This window comes from Panthera onca, chromosome A2 (genome assembly GCF_046562875.1).
Source record: "Panthera onca isolate mPanOnc1 chromosome A2, mPanOnc1 haplotype 2, whole genome shotgun sequence".
In the NCBI taxonomy this organism is placed as follows: Eukaryota; Metazoa; Chordata; class Mammalia; order Carnivora; family Felidae; genus Panthera; species Panthera onca.
Genome location: NC_138340.1, coordinates 43,011,062 through 43,027,227, shown reverse-complemented (window position 1 = coordinate 43,027,227; position 16,166 = coordinate 43,011,062).

Below are 16,166 nucleotides of genomic sequence, written 5' to 3'. Positions count from 1 at the left end.
CTTACATGACCAAACTTTGCATACAAAGCACTTAAGGAACTTAGTAAAATGTAGATTGTGATTTATTAGATCTGAGACAGTCTGAGGTTACCCTTCTAACAAGCCCCCAAGTGGTAACAGTGTTAATTATCAAAAAGCCAAACTTTGACTTTCAAGATAGTAGCTTATTTCTTACCTAAACAACAACAACAACAACAACAACAACAACAACAAACAACAAAACACTACTGTTGGCCAGATCTGGAATAATTTGGTATTTGGCTTAATTAATATTTTTACTTTTAGGGTTGCCTTTCATCCCCCTCCCCTTGCCTTGTATGTGGGGTAGTGATGAGGACAGAGAAATCACAAAAAAATGCACTAGTTTGTGAATAAATTAAAAAGAAGTGGACCTTATACAAGAAAAATTTGCAATAGAATTATTAAAATAGTGTACTTAATTTATCACTGTGATGGTTAATCTTAATAATGAAATGAGAAACAGGATGAGATTGTGGCAAGGTAGTATATGGGTGAATGTATGCTAGAAAGGGTGAGAATGAAAATTTAAATCTGTATATGAATTGAAATAATATAGTATGTTTCAAGGGGCAAAAGATGAACTGTTAAGAGTGAGCTGCTACCCAATAATAACATATTAGATTTTATATTATACTTTTCTCTGTATGGCTGAAAACTCTTATTTTTGCACTCAGCATATAAATAATAGTAGAAATATCAGATATTTTCCTCTCTGTTTTGCAAATATATACCCTAGGCCCAATCAGTAAAAACTGAAATGGATACAAACACATAATACAAACACATCCACAGGATATGAATCCCCCCTTGGAGTGGGGGATAACTCTTAGATAATGGCCATGGTGTGAGGACTACAAAAATTCCCTTAATATTCTACAATGTGAATGTAAACATTTCCAGTTCACCCAAATAATTAACCTAAAGAAAATGTATATTGCTATTTATTTACTAACATTGAAACTTCTAACATATGGTCTCTAGAAATAAGATAAACGAATGGGTTTTTATATGTATTTTCTGAGGGAAATATTCACTGATAGTAGGGACATGTAGTGCCATATGGCCTATGTTCATGGTCAATGGAGCTAGGTTCATCATATACTCGGTACCTGTTAGGTAGATGAAGAAAGTAAAATGAAACTTTGTGAAGGTCACTGAAAAATGTATGGACTTGTTTTAGATACTTATAGTTCTTCCTGTAAGCAAAATACTGGCACTCTGAGATACAGATTGAATTATGGTACATCTCTGCCTTTTGACAATTTATCATCTAGCAGAGGAGATGAGAAACATATGTATAAAATTTCCATAGAATATAAAAGTGCATGTGATTGGTTCTAAAATCCTAGTTAAAACTTTGTATGTCACAGGCACTTTCCAAAATGATCAATCCTAGCTGGACTAATTAGGAAGGAGTTTATAGAATCACAGAATAAGAAGACATTAGGAAGTCTGGATATTCAATACACTACTCAACGAGTCTCCCCTGGATAACTCCACCATACTTTTGCCAAACTTGAACTTAAAACCATACAGGAATGGCAAACTAATCACCTCCAAAGTAATCCACTTGGACAGCTCTAAGATTAAACTTTCTAATAACGAGGCTTAAATTTGAATGCTGTCTTAAAGAATAAATGAAAATTCAATAAGCCAAGATTATTCTAGGTAAAGGGGCTCAAGGAAGCTATGTAGAATACACAAGAACATATCAAAGGAGAGAATCTGATAACGGGTGTCAAGAGAGGAGAAAAAGCATAATAAAACTAATCTATATGAAAGTAAGGAAAGACTATGGGCTGAATCTTATAATAAAGAATGCCCGAGAGATGGGAAAATGGAGGCAGAGTAGGAGGATACTGCGCTCACCTCATCTCAGAAACACAACTAAGTAACTATCAAATCATCCTAAATACCCCAGACACTGACCTGAAGACTGACTGAACAAACTCCACAACTACAGAAAGAGGAGACGCTAGAAAATGGCTTAGAAAATGAGGGGGAGGGGATGAATTTCTTGAGTCCATGCAACCAGTGGGGTTTAAAGTCTGAAGATTTAAAAGTCAGCAGGCATGGCTGGAACACAGCCAGGAGGGCACTGAACTGCTGTTGGAGATAAGGCAGGCAAACAACCCAGGGATAGACAGCATGGAAACAGCAATCTGAAAAGTGTCTGAGAGATGCGGTGGGGAAATTATTTGATCTTCTTGGAGCATATTCCTGAGAACCAGAGTTCACACAGTGACCTCTCTCTGGGAACAAAGACGCTGACCAGTGCTATTCCCCTCGTGTTCCCCTCAGCATAAACACAGAGACACCTGCAGAAAGCAGCATGGCACAGGCACTGGCTGCCTAAGTTGCTTACACCAAGCTCGACCCCCCTGCAGTCCAGTGGAACTGTCCTTTTCAGTCATGCTTGCTCCAGTTCCAGGGCAGTGGGCCCCTCTCCTCAGAAGATCAGCACAAACCCTGCCCACACCTCAACACCATACCAGAGAGTTTTGTGGAGGTGGACGTGTAACAGGTCTTATTTCACAAGCAGACCGGAGCACACCTAGTTAAAACTTGCCACATATATGCCAGGGACCAAACACTGCAGGCAAGGAGAGCCTCTGAGATGAATGGCCTGAGAGATAGAGCAGCCAGAACATAACTGCAGAGTGCACACACACACAACCGGAGACACTCCCTGAAGGGCCAATTTCTGGGCACTACATGACTTCTTCATAAGGCCATTACGTTCATGAGCAGGAGACTTAAGCGGCTTTTCTAAGACAAAGAATCAGGGAGAGACTTAGATAAAATGAGAAGACAGAGGAATTTATCCCAGATGAAAGCACAAGATGAGGCCACAGCCAGAGATCAAAGTGAAACAGATATAAGTAACATGCCTGATGGAAAATATAAAGCAACAATCATAAGGAAACTCACTGGACTTGAGAAGATAACAGAAGATATCACAGAGACCCTTACAACAGAGATAAAAGAGTGAAAAAAGATACGATCAAAAATGAAGAGTGCAATAACTGAGATTAGAAACACACTTCATACAATAAGCAGTAGGCCTGAAGAGTCAGAGAAATGAATTAATGACCTATAAGAAAAGTAATCGAAAGCAACAATGAAGCTAAAAAAAAGACAGAAAGAAGAATTATGTAAAATAGGAATAGACTTAGAGGATTCAGTGACTGCATCATATGTAATAACATTTGTATGACAGGAATTCCAGAAGAAAAGAAAAAAGGAAGAAAATTTATTTGAAGAAATAATAGAAGTAAACTTCCTTAATCAGAGGAAGGAAACAGACATCCAATTCCAGAGGCACAGAAAAGTCCCATCAAAATCAACAAAAGCAGGCCCACAGAAAGATGTATTATAATTTAATTTGCAAATACAGTGATAAAGAAAAAATCTTAAAAGGAGCAAGACAAAAGAAGTTTTTAACCTATAAGGAAAAACCCATAAGGCTAGCAGGAGATCTTTTCAACAGAAACTTTGCAAGCCAGAAGGGAGTGGCATGATATATTCAAAGTGCTGAATGGGAAAAATCTGCAGCCAAGAATACTCTATCCAGCATAGCTATCATTCAGAATAGAGGGAGAAATAAAAGAGTTTCCCAGACAAACAAAACTAAAGGAGTTCATGATATTAAATGAGCCCTGCAAGAAATAATAAAGGGGAGTCTAAGTGGAAGGAGAGACCAAAAGTGACAGTCTAAAGGTAGAAAACACAAAAGTGGTAAAAAAAAATGTATATTTTTGTAAAAAAAAAATCAGTCAAGGAACTCACACACACCAAAAAAAGAATATAAAATATAATATCATATACCTGAAACATGGGGAGAAAAGGAAAAGAATGGTTTCAAACTTAAATGGCCATCAACTTAATATAGACTTCTATATACAGAAAGGTTATATACCAAACCAATAGTAACCATATATTAAAAACCACTAATAAACATGCAAAGAATAAAGAGAAAGAAATCTAAATATATCACTAAATAAAAATCAGATAAAGGCAAAATACAAAAGAAAGAGAAAAAAAGGATGAGAGAAAATCTCCAGAAACAATGACAAAACAAATAATAAAATGGTAATACACACATATCTATCATTAAATACTTTAAGGGCACCGGGATGGCTCAGTTAAGCATCCAACTTCAGCTCAGGTCATGACTTCACAGTTCATGAGTCTAAGCCCTCATCAAGCTCTCTGTTGTCAGCACAGAGCCTGCTTCAGATCTTCTTTCCCCTCTCTCTCTGCCCCTCCTCTCTCTCTCTCTCTCAAATATAAACATTTTATATAAATAAATAAAAATACATACATACATACATACATACATACTTCATAAATGGATGAAACACTCCAATCAAGACACAGAGTGTCAGAATACATAAAAAATAAGACCTATCTATATACTGCCTACAAGAGACTTATTTTAGATCAAAAGACACCTGTAGGTGGAAAGTGAAGGGACAGAGATACATTTATTATGCTATTTATGTCAAAAGAAAGCTGGAGTACCGATTCTTACATTGGACAAACTAGATTTTAATAGAAAGATTGTAAAAAGAGACAAAGGCACTAAATAATAATAAAGAGGGCATTCCAACAAAAAGATATAACCGTTATAAACATTTATGCACCCAAATACATAAATAATTAATGAGAAACATAAAGGAACTAATCAGTAATAATACAATAATAGTAGAGGGCTTTAATACCCACTTTCATCAGTAGATAGATCAAATAAACAGAAAATAAACAAGAAAACAATAGCTTTGAGTGACATATTGGACCAGAAAGACTTAACAGATATATTCAAAACATGCCATACTAAAACAGCAGAATGAATATACATTCTTTTCAAGGTGAATGTGGAACATCCTCCACAATCACCTATGTGTCCACAAACCAGGCCTCACCAAATTCAAGATCAAAGTTACTCCATGGAACTTTTCTGAACACAACGCTATGCAACTAGAAGTCAACCATAAGAATAAATCTGGAAAGACCACAAATACACGGAAGTTAAATAACATGCTACTAAACAATTAATGGGTCAACCAGGAAATCAAAGAAGAGAATTTAAAAAAATACATGGAAACAAATGAAAATGAAAGCACAACACTCCAAAACCTTTAAGATGCAGCAAAAGGAGTCCTAAGAGAGAAATATATAGCAATACAGGCCTAACCAAGAAGCAAGAGGGGTGCTTGGGTGGCTCAGCATCTCACTTTGGCTCAGGTCATGATCTCATGGTTCCCGAGTTTGAGCCCCGCGTCTAGCTCTGTGCTGACAGCTCGGAGCCTGAAGCCTGCTTCAGATTCTGTGTCTCCCTCTCCCTCTGCACCTCCCCTGCTCACACTCTGTGTCTGTCTCTCTCAAAAATAAATAACCCTGCTCATGCCATGTCTCTCTCTCTCAAAAATAAACATTAAAAAAATATATTTATTAAAAAAAAGCAAGAAAATTTTCAAATAAACAACCTAATCTTACACCTAGAGGTAGAAAGAGAACAGCAAAGTGTAAAGCCACCAGAAGGAAGGAAATAATGATGATTAGAGCAGAAATAAATGATATAGAAACTATAAAAACCAATAGAACAGGTTGGTGAAACTAGGAGCTGGTTCTTTGAAAAAATTAATAAAATTGATAAGCCTCTAGCCATACTTATAAAAAAAAAGAGAGATGGCCCAAATAAATAAAATCATAAGTGAGAGAGGGAAATTAACAATCAATACCACAGAAATACAAATAATTATAAAAGTTTATGAAAAATTACATGCACACAAATTGATAACCTAAAAGAAATGGATAAATTCCTGGAAACATATAAACTACCAAAACTGAAACAGAAAGAAATAGAAAATATGAACAGCATAGACGCAGATGGGTGGCTCATTCAGTTAAGCATCTGACTTCAGCTCAGGTCATGATCTTGTGGTCCATGAGTTCGAGCCCTGCAATGAGCTCTGTGCTGAGAGCTTGGAGCCTGGAGCCTGCTTCAGATTCTGTGTCTCCTTCTCTCTCTGCCCCTCCCCTGCTCATGCTCTGTCTCTCACTCTCTCAAAACCAAAAAAAGATTAAAAAAAAAAGAAAGAAAGAAAGAAAATTTGAACAGCTTGATAACCAACGAAAAACTCAATCAGTCATCAGGGGCACATGATGAAAGCTCTCTCTCTCTCTCTCTCTCTCTCTCTCTCAAAAATAAATTAACATTAAAAAATTTAATCAGTAATGGAAAAATTCCCAATAAACACAACTCCAGGATAAGACACCTTCAGAAACAAATTCTCCCAAACATTTAAAGAAGGGTTATTACCCAACGCAGGAAACAACAGATGGTGGCAAGGATGTGGAGAAAGGGGAACCCTCTTGCACTGCTGGTGGGAATAAAAACTGTTGCAGCCACTCTGGAAAACAGTGTGGAGGTTCCTCAAAAAGTTAAAAATAGAATTAACCTAAGATCCATCAACAGCACTACTAACAGTTTATCCAAAGGATACAGAAGTGCTGACTCCTAGGGGCACATGTACCTCAATGTTTATAGCAGTGCTATCCACAATAGCCAAATTATGGAAAGAGCACAATGTCCTTCAACTGATGAATGGAGAAAGAAGATGAGGTATATATACAATGGGATACTACTCAGTGATGAAAAAGAATGAAATCTTGCCATTTGCAATAACGTGGATGGAAGTGGAGGGTATTATGCTAAGTGAAATAATTCACTCAGAGAAAGACAGATATCATACAAGTTCACTCATATGTGGAACTTGAGAAACTTAACAGAAGACCTAGGGGAAGGGAAGGGAAGGGAAAATAATTACAAACAGAAAGTAAGGCAAACCATAAGAGACTCTTAAATACAGAGGATAAACTGAGGGTTGATGGGAGTTGGGGGCTGGAGGGGTGGGGAAAATGGGAGATGGGCATTGAGGAGGGCACTTGTTGGGACAAGCACTGGGTGTTGTATATAAGGGATGAATCATGGGAATGTAATCCTGAAGCCAAGACTACAACTGTATACACTGTATGTTAGCTAACTTGACAATGTAATACTAAAATAAAAAATAAAGAAGAGTTATTACCTATTCTTTTCAAACTATTCCAAAAAATTGGAAAAGGAAAGTAAACTTCCAAATTCATTCTAGGAGGCCAGCATTACCCTAATACCAAAACCAGATAAGATGCCACAATAAAAGAGAACTTAAATCCAATATATCTTATAAACATGGATGCAAAAATCGTCAACAAAATACTAGCAAACCGAATCTAACAACACATTAAAAAAAAAAGCATTCACTATGATCAAGTGGGATTTATTCCTGGGCTCCAAATGTGGTTCAATCTTTGCAAATCAATCAACATGATATACCACATTATACCATATGATTATTTCAATAGATGCATAAAAAGCATTTGACAAAGTATAACATCCATTCATGATAAAAATCCTCAATATGTTTAGAGGAAACATACCTCAACATAATAAAGGCCACATATGAAAAACCCTTAATGGGGGAAAACTGAGAACTTTTCCTCTGTGGTCAGGAACAAGACAAGGATGTCTACTCTCACCATTTACTGAACATAGTACTGGAAATCCTAGTTACAGCAGTCAGACAACAAAAATAAACAAAAGGCACCTAAATTGGCAGAAAAGAAGTAAAATTTTTATTATTTGCAGATGCAATGATATTGTATACAGAAAACCCAAAAGACTCCACCAAAAACCTGATAGAACTAATAAATTCAGTAAACTCTCAGGATAAAAAAATAACATACAGAAATCTGTTGGATTTCTCTACACCAATAATGAAGCAGCATAAAGAGAAATTAAGAAATCAATGCCATTGACAATTGCACCCAAAATAATAAGATAGATAGGAATAAACCTAACCAAAGATGTGGAAAACCTGTATTCTGAAAACTATAAAACACTGATGAAAGAAATAGAAGATGACATAAAGAAATGGAAAGACAGGGGTGCCTGGGTGGCCCAGTCGGTTGAGTGGCTGACTTCGGCTCAGGTCATGATCTTGCAGTCCGTGAGTTCGAGCCCCCCATCGGGTTCTGTGCTGATAGCTGGGAGCCTGGAGCCTGCTTCTGTTTCTGTGTCTCCCTCTCTCTCTGCCCCTCCCTCATTCATGCTCTGTCTCTCTCTGCCTTTCAAAAAGGAATAAATGTTAAACAAAAAAACAAACAAACAAAGAAATGGAAAGACATTCTATGCACATGGATTGGAAGAACAAATAGTGTTAAAATGTGTATATTACCCAAAGCAATGTACACATTTAATGCAATCCCTATATAAATACCAATATCTTTCTTCACAAGGCTAGAACAAACAATATTAACATTTGTGTGGAAATACAAAAGACCCTGAATAGTGAAAGCAATTTTGAAAAAGAAAAGCCAAGCTAGAGCATCACGATTCTGGACTTCAAGTTACATTACAAAGCTGTAGTGATCAAAACAATATGGTACTGGCACAAAAACAGACACAAAGATCAATAGTACAGAAGAGAAAACCCAGAAATGAATCCACAACTATATGGTTCATTAATATTCTACAATGCAGGCAAGAATATTCAATGGGAAAAAAAAATAGTCTCCAACAAATGGTGTTGGGAAAACTGGACAGAAATATGCAAAGGAAAAAAAAAGAAATATGCAGAGGAATGAAATTCCTTTCATAAATAAATTCAAAATGAATCAGAGACCTAAATCTGAAGCCTGAATCATAAAAATCTCAGAAGAGAGCACAAGCAGTAACTTCTTTGATACTGGCCATAGCAGCTTCCTTCTAGATATGTCTGCTGAGGCAAGGGAAACAAAAATAAAATAAACTATTGGGGCTACATCAAAATCAAAAGCTTCTCCACAGCAAATAATTAATTAATTAATTAATAATCAAAAAAATCAAAGGCAACCTGCAGATTTGAAGAAGAAATTTGGTAATGACCTACTCAGTAAAGGGTTAGTATCCACAATATATAAAGAACTTCTAAAACTCAATGCCCAGAAAGTGAATAATCGAATTAAAAATGGGTAGAAGACAGGATTACACATTTTTTCCAAAGGAGACATACAGACAGTGAACAGACACATAAAAAGATGTAGGGAAATGTCAATCAAAACTACAATGAGATATGGCCTCAAACCTGTCAGAATGGCTAAAATCAACAACACAAGAAACAACAGGTGTTGGAGAGGATGTGGGAAAAGGGGAACCCTTTTGCACTGTTTGTGAGAACGCAAACTTGTGCAGCCACTCTGGAAACAAGTTAAAAACAGAACTACCCTACAATCCAGCAATTGCACTCTTAGGTATTTGCCCAAAGAATATAAAACTTCTAATTCAAATGCATGTACCTCGTTGTTTATAGCAGCATTATCTATAATAGCCAAACTATAGAAATGGCCCAAGTGTCCACTGACTAATGAATGGATAAAGAGGAAGTGGTGTATATATACAATGGAATTATCACTTGGTCAGAAACAGAATAAAATCATGCCATTTACAATGATATGGATGGAGCTAGAGAGTACTATGCTAAGCAGAATAAGTCAGTCAGAGAAAGGCAAATACAATTTAATTTCACTCATATGTGGAATTTAAGAAGCAAAACAAAGGAGTAATGTGAAAAAGAGAGACTTTTTAAACTAGAAACAGATTCTTTTTTTTGAATTTTTTTAATGTTTATTTTTGAGGAGAGAGAGAGAGAGACAGAGAGAGAGACAGAGCTCGAGAGGGGAAGGACGAGAGAGGGGGGGAGACACAGAATCTGAAGCAGGGTCCAGGCTGCGAGCTGTCAGCACAGAGCCCGATGTGGGGCTCGAACTCACGAACCGTGAGATCATGACCTGAGCCGAAGTCAGACGCTCAACCGACTGAGCCACCCAGGAGCCTCTAAAACGATTCTTAACTACAGAGAAGAAACTAGTATTACGGTAAAGGAGGAAGGTAGGGGATGGATTAAACAGATGATGGGGACTAAGGAGTGCGCTTGTTGTGATGAGCACAGGGTGATGTATGGAAGTGTTGAGTCACTATATTGTACACTTGAAACTAATATTACACTGTATGGTAACTAACTGGAATTTAAATAAAAACAGAAAAAAAGGGACAGAGTCATTGAGGACTGTTGAGAATGCACATTAACATGAGGGAGACATACTTTAGGAATACTCATCTGTCAGTGGTATTCCAGCAGGACTGTGGAGGAGCACAGGCTGATGACCAGTAAAACAACTATTAGACAAAGGTGAGAGAGAGAAAAAAGAAAAACAAACAAAAACAAACACTTGAGCTGCATGATTACAGTAGTACCAAGACTCAGGTAAACTGTAGCAGATGCTATAAATGTCTTGCCCTTATACCTTATATGTAAAATTTTTACACATGCCAGATCCATCTGCCAATATCTGCATATTGTTGTCCGGAAACTTTTCTCAGAAGGCCACTCTGCTTGATGTATCTCTGCTAGAAAATCGACTCTCTTCCACATTAATCCTAAACTAACGATGAGGAAGAATATATTGTTTTCCAGTCTTCTTAATGGGATTCAGCCATTAGAATTACTGGCTACCTACCCTTCCCTGTACCACTTTCCCTTTATGTTCCTCATACCTCGTAACAAAATACTTTCATCTGAATATTCAAATTAGGGTCTGCGTCTGAGGAAGCGCGAGTTAGGCATTGACTCTTGATGAATATTTGCATTTAGAAGATCCTGGTAGCAGTTTAAAAGGTTTTGAAGAGTCTAGGTACATGGTAAAGTATAACTATGAGAATATACAGCAAAAGAAATGGGGGTCAGAAAGGCTGGGTAAGAATTTGAAAAACAAACAGCATTTAGATCCAAAAGAAAAAAGTAAAATGTGTACAAAAACTTTATGTTAAAAGGAAATATGTGGCATGACGGAGATAGAAAGAACAAGAGTATGAGCCAAAAAAGAAAAGAGTGTTTAAAAAGGCCAGGTTGGCAGAATCTTACATGGTATCTTAAGGGATGGGTTTGTAGCAGACAGTTAGCTGTCCACTTAAAATTGCATCTAACCATTCATAATGGCAAACTGTCCCCAGAAGTGGATTTGCGGTGAAGCAACATATCCCCAGACAAAATTCAGTAAGATCCAGATTATTTCTGGCCAATGGAAAATGTTAAAATTGATGTGCGTGCTTGGGATAACACGTTTAAGAAGCAATGTGACTTCTTCACCCTTCCTTTACTTTTCCATCAATATGCAGAGAAGTCTGAGTCATGAAGGGATGGAACCTGGATTCTTATATCATAATTGGGCTGAATCTTGCCTACCAGAAACACTTGTTTTGTTCTATTGCGTGAATGAAAATTATCCTTCCACTCTGTTAAAGTGAATAAAATCTGTTACAGTAGCTGCTCTTTAACTACCTAATACAGTATTTATTCCAAGAGAAATTCTAAGCCATTAAAGGGTTTTAAGCAATGGAATAGATGTCGGTATGGTTGGTTTTGGAAAAATATTCCTTTTGCTACAGGCTGAGGATGCAATTTGAGAGGAGGCAGAGTTGGTGCAGGTTTTCTAATTGGGAACCTTTCAGAGTAGTTATGATAAGAGTTGATAATAACCTGGAACTTGTGTAAGACCAATTCTTGGTTAGCAACACCTACACTTAAGTTTTGCTTACAAAGGGAAGAAAACAATTCATGACTTACAACATGTTCTTTCTTGATGCAAAACCCCTCATTATTCTTTTGCCATGATATGTGTACACTATAACTAATGGGAATACCATTAACTAATGAAAGCTGTTGGCAAAGAAGACTCATGAGTCTGTGTTTCACAGTTTGTAAAATGTAAAACATACATTCACTTATTCATCTCATTTCTTCATGTTATTGCAAACTGTCAATAAAGGCAATGTTTCTAAAAATCATTAATTTAATGAGATGGTATATGTGCTAGAAGTGATAAAATGTTTATTAAGATGATAAAGCATAGAATCATATTCTTTAAGCTTAAAATATACTTCAGTTAGTCACTGATGTGGCAATTAGTAAAACTGACATCAAAATGACACAGTGCATGTTGACGATATTAAATTCAGGAAACGAATGCATACGGGTAATTCTAAATTTGCACTGGTTGATTGGAAATATTTTCAGAGACCTTTACTCCACAATGATATGAACGAGAATGTTGCTTCCTATCATTTGGTAATATCATGAACAGTGTGATACTGTAGATCCGACAGCATAGAATTCCTACCGCCTGGTGACTAAACATCCAAATGTCACTGCTTCTCACCAATGAGAGACAGATCTGACAGTTTTAAACTGTGCGAATTAACCTGTTTCCTATCTAAATCAACACATTTAATTACTTATCCATAAAAGCAATAGTTTTCTTGAGGCTTGTCCACACCGTCTGTTTAAAGGATTACCTCCAGGGGCACGTGGGTGGCTCAGTCAAACATCTGACATCAGCTCAGGTCATGATCTCGCAGGTCCGTGGGTTCGAGCCCCACGCTGGGCTCTGCTGACAGCTCAGAGGCAGAAGCCTTCTTAGGATTCTGTGTCCCCCCCTCTCTCTCTGCCCCTCCCGTGCTCACGCTCTTTCTCAAAAATAAATAAACATTAAAAAAAATGTAAAGGATTATGTCCAAATGCATAAAGATCAATTGAAAATTTTGGGAAACATGGCATGTTAAACAGTATACCCCATATGAACTAGTAGGTGCAAAGAAATACCACTTGTAAGAAGACCTGGAGTTAGTTATTTTTCCATTCATTCATGCATGCATGCATGCATTCCACCAGTAGATAGAATTATCATCTCAACTCTTTCCAACTGTGTGATCTTGATTAAGTTCTTTAACCTCCCTGGGGTTAGTAACTGATCTGCCTAATTACAGGCTTTTACTAGCAACAACTAAATCAAAAAAATATGTGAAAGTATTTTGTTAAACTGTAAAGATCTGTACTAACATGTTTGCATCTTAAATCATTATGTGAAGCACCAAAACTTACTTGCATGCCCTCTCATCTACAACATAATAATGGAAGACAGATTTCAAAGGGAATTCTTTTGTGAATCTTAGCCTACTAACAATTGAAAAAAATCTAACTGTATATAAACTCGCCATGAAGCTGTGAATGTAAACTCTGTATATTCTGAGTCATTCCCACCAGAGTAGTCCCTAATCCTGTAGAACTGTTATCTCCTGTGTTAGTAATACAAAGCAATTCTTCCTAGTCTTTAAAGTGAATTAATTCCTGAGATTCATAATGAACACTGGACAACTTCTACATCATAGTATGTTGTAATACATTAACACATCAATGCACTTAATGTGATCGTGCATCTTCTGTTGCAGAACATCTACTTCAGTTCCATTATCTTGAAACAACAAATGAATGTGAAGGTGAGATTAACAAGATATGACAATGTAAATTAGCTGCCAGATCCACCCGCACATGGGAGGTACCCACGCAGAGACATTTTAACATATAATAAAGGGAGTTCTTCCCTCTCTCGTTGCTCTCCCATTTTGCCAACACACAGAAAAAGATATCATTCCTCTCGTTAAACATAAATTGATTTTTTGGCTTGGAAGGAGGATCTCCTAGTAAAAGCTGTGCATTCAAGAGTATAATGAGATTGATTCCATGCTTTGTGAATAAAAACACATGGCATTTAAAGTTGGCTACTTCAAGGATGAGTGAATGATTAAGATGAGTGCATATGTGGAAGAAGCCAGTTAAGTGAGAAATTGTTAAAGAGGAATACCATGACATGTCAAACAATTGAAATGTCATTTAGAAATGACACTTAACATGCAAGGTTTAATCTAGAGCCCGATCTATATTGTGAGCCAGACAAGACCAGCTTCAATACTACACGAAGATCACCAGTGTTTCCTTCATACATAATAATTCTCACTGTCTGGTATCATATGTAACATGAGAATAGGTAGGCTATTTATTTTAAATAAAATTAATGATAAAGCCGTTGGGTTGTATTTCTCATATACTTTGGTGATTAGGTAACTATTAGTTGTTTGTTTTTTTTCCATCACTGGAATTTTCATATCTTGAGGAGAAAAAATTTGCCAAACAATGAAAGCACCCACACTTGGGATTAAAAGAAACATTTCTTTATACTCTACTGAATATCTTTAGTCTTCTTTCCTTTATATATGTTGTGTTATACATAGAGTGCACTTATTAATATTTATTTACTCTTTTCTCTTCACTAGGTACTAGGAGTTAAAAATTTAAGAATTAATATAAAGTATGGCCTAAATGCCAAAAGGGATAATATCAACTGCACAAACCACACTTCATGAAAAAATATATACAAATATGTGCATTTATTCATTTTTATTTATTTACTTTTATTTGGAGAGAGAGCGAGGGCACATGTACAAATGAGCAGGGCGGGGGCAGAAAGAGAGGGAGAAAGAATCTCAAGCAGGCTCCTGGAGCCAAACACAGGGCTCGAACTCACAAACCATGACATCATGACCTGAGCCAAAATCAAGAGTCAGATGTTTAACTGACTGAACCACCCAGGCGCCCCTAAATATGTGTATTTAGTTTTATACAATTGCATCATGCACGTAGCTTTGTGTATTCACCACCACAGTCAGGATACAGAACACTTGTATCAGCACAAGGATCCCTCATGCTGTTTTCTCCGTATCAACCATATCCACCTCTCCCCTTGTCACCTCTTCCTCCCTAAACCACTGGCAACCACTAATCTGTTCTCCGGTTCTAAAATTATCTTTTCAAAATAAAATCAAAACAGTTTTACACAGTATGAAACCTTTTTGTATTGTCCCTTTTTTTTTTTTTTTTTACTCAGCAGAATTACCTGGAGAGATATGCATCACTGCATATATCAACAGTTTATTTTCATTATTGAGTACTATTTCATGGTACGGATGTATAGCTGTTTGCTCATTCCCCAATTGAAAGATCTCTATAGGGGCACCTGAATGGCTCAGTTAGTTAAGCATCCCACTTCAGCTCAGGTTTGTGAGTTCAAGCCCCACATCAGGCTCTGTGCTGACGGCTCAGAGCCTGGCGGCTGCTTTAGATTCTGTGTCTCCCTCTCTCTCTGCCCTTCCCCTGCTCATGATCTGTCTCTCTCTCTCAAAAATAAATAAGCATTTAAAAAAAATTTAAGATATCTATATTATTTCCAGTTTGGGACTATTATTAATAAACTATATGAACATTTGTGTGCAGATGTTTGTGTTAATAAACATATAAGTTTCAGGGTACAATGGCTGTATTGTATTGTAACTGTATGCATGGTTTTATAGCAAACTGCCAATCTTTTCTCCAGATGTCTGTAACATTTTACATTCCTAAAATGTATAGATGATCCAATTTCTCTAATTCCTAAAATTCACATAGTCTCGTTACTATTTATTATTTTATCTATTTTGATAGGTGTGTAGTAATACTGCACGTTTTTAATCTGCATCTCTCAAATGGTTAATGATGTTGAACATCTCTTCATATGCACATTAATCATCTGTATATCCTATTTGGTGAAATGTCTCTTTACATCTTTCACCCATTTCCAAATTGGATTGTTTTTTTCCCCTGCTGTATTTGGAAGGTTCTTTATATACTTACACACTAGTCTTCTTACTGATATGGGGTTCACAAATATTTTCTCTCAGTCTGTATCTTATATTTTCATCTTTTAACAGGGTCATTCACAGAACACCATTTTTTAACTTTCATGTCAAATTTCTCAATCTTTTCTTTTATGGACTATGTTTTGATGTCAGTCTAAGAATTTTTTGCCTGTCACTAGATCCGGAAGATTTTTACCTGTGTGTGTGTGTGTGTGTGTGTGTGCATGCACGTGTGTGTCTTAAGTTTTATAATTTTTCTTATGTTAGTCTATGATAAATTTTTAGTTAATTTTTGTATAAGGCTTAGGTCAAGGTTCAATTTTTATTCCTTATGTTCAATCCTATTTGTTGAAAAGGCCATCCTCCCATTGAGTTGTGTTAGCACCTTCGCCAAAAACCAGTTGGACTTCATTGAGTGACTCTAATTCTGGTTTCTATTTAGCCATGGGTCTATACCTCTGTCAATACCACACTGTCTGGATAACTGTAGTTACAG